The sequence below is a fragment of the Aegilops tauschii genome, chromosome 7 (genome assembly GCF_002575655.3).
Source record: "Aegilops tauschii subsp. strangulata cultivar AL8/78 chromosome 7, Aet v6.0, whole genome shotgun sequence".
NCBI classification, from domain to species: domain Eukaryota; kingdom Viridiplantae; phylum Streptophyta; class Magnoliopsida; order Poales; family Poaceae; genus Aegilops; species Aegilops tauschii.
This window is the reverse complement of record NC_053041.3, coordinates 523,959,492-523,965,622: the sequence shown is the minus strand read 5'-3', so window position 1 is coordinate 523,965,622 and position 6,131 is coordinate 523,959,492.

Here is a 6,131-nt window from a genome sequence, read left to right as displayed (position 1 = left end):
TTTGGGTACACAAAGGAGACTACAGCACACCCACACTTCTTAATCGAGCAAGTTTAGCAATTTAACAGAGCTAGCTGACCTAAACATTACTCTAACAAATTAAAGACCAGCGCTCTTAATTAAACAAAACAAAGAGTACTACTACGGCCAATGCTCGTCGATCTCCGCCGCCGACTCCATGTCCAGCTCGTGCCCGACGGTCTCCTGGGGAAGGGGCTCCATGGCATCAATCGCACCATACTCGGCAAAGCCTCTCGCCATCCGCGTCCGCCATATCTTTGGAATAGGCCACCACTAGTTGGGCGTTAGCGGCCGCGATCTGGGCTTTGACAGGCTCCGTCGTGGCAAGGTATGCCACGCAGGAACGGATGGCTGCTTGAACTCTCTCGGCGATTATCATCTCTTCGGCCGTGGGTTGCCGATTGTTGTCGGAGAAGCTTCGTTTGATTTTTGCGGTGACCGCCATGAGCTGGGCGTGGACAGCCTCGACATGGTCGTGGGCGGCCTCCATTAGGGCTAAGTCCGTCGCAATGGAGCGGACAGCTGCTGTGCCGCTTTCGCCAGTTGCTATCCCTGAGGCAGATGCTGCTGTCGCCGCCTGAGAAGCAATAGCGGTCGTTTGGGCTACCTTGGCCGCCCCGACACAGATAGCGGTCGCCCTCACGAAGCTTGTTAGCACGTGCCTGGCGGTTGCAACCATGCTCTTGCCAGAGTGGGCCACCGAAGTTGCCGTCACGAGCGGGTCCACGTCCCCATCTTTCACGGGCAACGATTGGACAATGAAATGATATTTGGGGAGCGAGCTAGTGTGCTTGAGATGCTGGCTATGGACTGTAGCCGACGCACCTTCTCGCGTAAGCCATAGGCGTACTATATACCGACGATGCTCCAGGATATTTTGTGCTGCATCTCACATAGTTGGTGATAATAAACTGTGTGGGATCTACTTGATTTTTCATCTTGATTTCAATTACATAATGGGGTCACAGCGGCAATGGACGGTGTTTGAATTGCTAGACCTTTTATTTGTAGTTAACATGTAACTATATGTGTGTCGTAAAAGAATTGGAATTATTCAGGGTTCGTTTGAACATTTTATATATTAAATTGGGTTTCTAGCCATTTCTGGAGCACAATTCAAAATTAAATTACATGCACATGCTCCGGTGCACCATGGGTTGTAAAATCATATATGTGTCCATGGGTTTATGCTTATGTCCCATGCAAGAAATGGAGATGAATTTCGAACACCACGACACCGTGGCTCTCTGGCAAACATCGACGTACTTGCTTTTGTAATTCTAGTAAATCCAAAATTAGTCCGAAATTCATGAAACTTGGCATGCTATCATGGAGCGGCGTCAACATGCCGTGGTAAAATTTTTGTCCCATTTGGGGTAGGTTTGGGTATAAGCTTCTCATAAACCAGAGCATCTCACAACAAGTGTTATGGTTTCGGTAGGGAACGTTTCACCTTTCAGGATGAAACGATATCCGTTGCTTCTTCTCGATTTCAAATTTTTTCCTAGTGTCAACATAGAACAACAGGAGTGTTGTGTCAATTTTTGTGATTTTTTGGGGTTCGCCTGGACTTTTTTATGGATCAATTGAGTTTTCTATGCATTCATGTGCATAATTCAAATTTGAACTACAGGCACATCCTCTAATGCATATAAATTGGTTGAAAATTCAAATATGTGAACTTGGTTGCATGCTTAGGTCCCATGCAAGAAATGGGAATGAATGTCAATCACCCTGCCACCGTCACTCGGCCGCAAACATTGAGATACCTGGTTTTTATATTCTAGTAAATCCAAAACTCGTCTGAAATTCATGAAACTTGGCATGCCGTCATGGAGCGGCATCAACATGCCATGGTAATTTTTTTGTCCCATTTGGGGCAGGTTTGGGGATATGCTTCTCACAAACCAGAGCTTCTCACAACAAGCCTGATGGTTTCCATGGGAACGTTTCACCTTCCTAGACGAAACTATATCCATTGCCTCTTCTCGATTTCAAATTTTTTCCTTGTGTCAACATAGAAAAACATGAGTGTTGTGTCAATTTTTGGGATTTTTGGGGTTCGTTTGGACCATTTTATGCATTAATTAAGTTTTCAATGAATTTATGTGCATAATTCAAATTTGAACTAAATGCACATGCTCTAATGCATATAAATTGGTTGGAAATTCAAATCTACGTCCTTGGTTGCATGCTTAGGTCCCATGCAAGAAATGTGAATGAATGTCAAACACCCTGCCACCGTCACTCGGCCGCAAACATTGAGATACCTTATTTTTAAATTCTAGTAAATCCAAAATTCGTCTGAAATTCATGAAACTTGGCATGCTATCATGGAGCGGCATCAACATGTCGTGGTAATTTTTTGTCCCATTTGTGGCAGGTTTGTGTATATGCTTCTCACAAACCAGAGCTTCTCACAACAAGCATGACGGTTTCGGTAGGGAACGTCCCACCTTTGGGGACGAAACTATCCATTGCCTCGTATTGCTTTCAAAAAATTTCTCGTGTCAACATAGAACAACAAGAGTGTTGTGTCAATTTTTGTGATTTTTCGGGGCTCGTTTGGATATTTTTATGCATTAACTGAGTTTTCGATGCATTCACGTGGATAATTCAAATTTGAACTACATGCACATGATCTAATGCATATAAATTGGTTGAAAATTCAAATATGTGTCCTTCCTTGCAAGCTTAGGTTCCATGTTAGAAATGGGAATGAATGCCAAACACCCCGCCACCGTCACTCGGCCGCAAACATTGAGATACACGGTTTTTAAATTCTAGTAAATCCAAAACTCGTCTGAAATTCATGATACTTGGCATGCTATCATGGAGCGGCATCAACATGCCGTGGTAATTTTTTTGTCCCAATTGGGGCAGGTTTGGGTATATGCTTCTCACAAACCAGAGCTTCTCAAAACAAGCACGATGGTTTCAGTAGGGAACGTCCCACCTTTGGGGACAAATCGATATCCATTGCCTCATATTGCTTTAAAAAAAATCTCGTGTCAACATAGAACAATAGGAGTGTTGTGTCAATTTTTGTGATTTTTCGAGGTTCGTTTGGACATTTTTATGCATTAACTGAGTTTTCAATGCATTTATGTGCATAATTCAAATTTGAACTACATGCACATGCTCCAGTGCATATAAATTGGTTGAAAAATCAAATATGTGTCCTTGGGTGCATGCTTAGGTCCCATGCAAGAAATGGGAATGAATTTCAAACACTAGGGCAGTGTTGATTGCCGGCAAAACATTGAGATACTTTGTTTTTAAATTCTAGTAAATCCAAAACCCGTCTGAAATTCATGAAACTTGGCATGCTATCATGGAATGGCACCAGACATGATGTGGTATTTTTTGTGTCCATTTTGAGAGAAGGCGCACTCGAATAACAGCCAACAGAGGCATTTTGAAAAAATAGCTGCCACTTTAATATCTCAAACGTTTGTATAATTCAAACCTTGTGTGTTCTGTTAACCATTCACGTGACACCATGTGTCTTGGTTTAATGGCTATAGGAGGTGCCATGCGGACAACTACTTGACCATAACTGAACGGGAGGCGTGCGAGCGCAGTCCGGTGCACAGGCTGACCGAGAGGCGTGCAAGCTGTCCTCCAATGCGCAGGCTCACCGGGAAGCATGCGAGCGATACGCTGCGTAGGCTCACTGGGAAGCGAGCCCGTTGACTTCCATGGTCGCCCGCCTTCCTCTCCATTAATGGCACCCGAGCCGCTGCTTAATACGGGCGGCCTTACTATTCGCCTCCCATTCCCCTCCCTCCTGCAGACCTCCACCAACGCCATGGCGCAGAAGGATCATCTGCCACTAGTCTTCAAGTTTGGTGAAGTAAACTCCGAGCCGGATGAGATAAAAAATAAGGAGGAATGGGGCCTCATGGACATGACCCAGAATGTGCTGGCCGCGGCAGTTGCTGCCCTCGCTCCCGTCCCAGCTCCCATCCCCGTGCCCGCGCCAGCGACCATCCCCGTAACATTGATGGGTGGTCGCCAAGCACTATCGCAGAGCTGGAAGCCGCGGGCGTTAGCGAGGTCTCTGCGGACCCGCGCAAGCTCGAGTACATGCCAGCACCAGCGCCAGTGCCCGTGCGTGCCCCCCACCCACCGCGTCGCCGGTCCACGTGCGTTTGGCTGCACCCGCCGCGCCCGTGCCCGTGCGCGCGCCCCTATCAGCGGCATGGGACGCCTCTGTCGACCGCTACCTCTCAGCGTTGCCAGCTGACGTCCTCCCGCACTCCGTCCGTCGATTGCCCGACGACATGATGTTTGATTTACAAGTGAAGAACATTCTGTGCTGCATTGAAGACTTCAACAACGGCGTCCCGGGGCACGCCACCTCCGCCGCCGTCGGAAATAGTTTTTTTTTCTTGGCTTTAATACTGTATCTCGATCATATGAATATAAATTCGCAGTATGACTGAATGAAAGATATGGTTTGAGCAAACTTGTGTTTCTCTCTCTTAATGTACAAATTTATCAAACGATTTTCTTTTGAAAAAAACGTCAATGGTTTTTAAAAATAAAACACTCACCGCAAACATTTTAGTTAGAACACCCGTATGCAAACCGACAGCTTCCCCAGGAAGCCAAGGGAAAATGTGCCGAGCGGGATTTTTGCGGCTCTTGATCGCAAATGTTTTAGATAGAACACCCATATGCAAAGTGAGAGCAGGATTTGTGCATCTCTTCAACGCAAAAGGTTCTTTTGGATGACCCGTGTGCAACCAGTTACAAACAATTTGGTAAGATTTGCATCTGTCATATTGGGTATGTTGCCATTTGTCAAACTGGAAAGATTGACATTTTTCTTGATCTAGTAACATTGCCATTTGTCAACCTTGTAACACTGCGATTTGTCAAAATATGAAGCTAAAAATCACTAGCAGTATCTAATTTTGGCAACTAAAATTAAGTAATTAAGCATAGATTTCATTCATAGATTAAGCAGTCGCTCTTAATTTATACAAATAGTTCAACTCGACAGCTGAACCGACCAAACTTTTCACCAATTGTTGCCAACCACGTACTGAAATAGCTAGTTCAACTATATATACTAGCTAATTTTAAGTACGCTGTACAGTTCCACCACATCTAAAGTCAGGTGAACTGAACAAAATAGTCCCTAAATACTACTACTATGGAGGGGCTTTGTACTACTTCCGGCTGCCTCTCCTCTGCCGAGCGTGCTCAGTAAGAGGCAGAGGAGGAGGAGCCTACCGATGAGCTGGAGAACTGCAATACGGTGCCTGCCGCTGCTGGAGCCTCAGCGACGCTCGCCTCGAACGCCCTCTGCCGCTCTAGACGACCCCTCTCGAAGTGGTGGTTCTCCTCGTAGATCTCCTGATTCCTTGCATCTGAGGCGGCGTGTGCCGCAGACACGACGACGGTAAGGCTCTTTGCGTGCTCGACAAGGTCGGTGTAGCGCGCAAGGTCGTTGACGCACGTGCGGGCATCCACCTCCGCCTGCCACCTTCGGGCGGCGGTGGCGGAGCGGGTAATGACCCGGGTGGACGACGGTGGGCTGGCAGCCACAACGGCCGACGATGGGGTGGCGGCCATGACCACCACCTCCCGCCTTCGGGCCGTGGTGGCGGAGTGGGTGATGGCCACGATGGCAGCCACGATGGCCACCTCCCGCCTTTGGGCCGCGGCGGCGGAGCAGGCGATGGCCCTGGCTTTCGACGGTGGTATGGTGGCAACGGCGGCTGGCAACAGCTGCCGACGGGAAGCGGCATCGGAGCGTGTGGTGGGTGTTTCGCGCACACCCAACAGGGATGCCACGCACACTACACTGCGTCGGGGACTGCGCTACCGCCGCGGTGTAGCCTCCCAGCTGGAGCTGTCCTCTAATGACGGCGGAGTGGCCGTGCGACGATGATGGACCGGTGCCATTGGCGATTTTGGGAGAAGCAGACGAGATAAGATAAAGGGAGGGAGGGGAAATGCGATGCAGGACTCGCCGGCCGTGAGGGTTTATAAAGCAGGCCGGTAAGCATTGTGATTTTGGGGGATTTCACCAAGTCGGGCGGGAAGCTTGCGTGAGAACCTATGAGGTTGTGCGGGAACGGGCTCACCGACCCTGA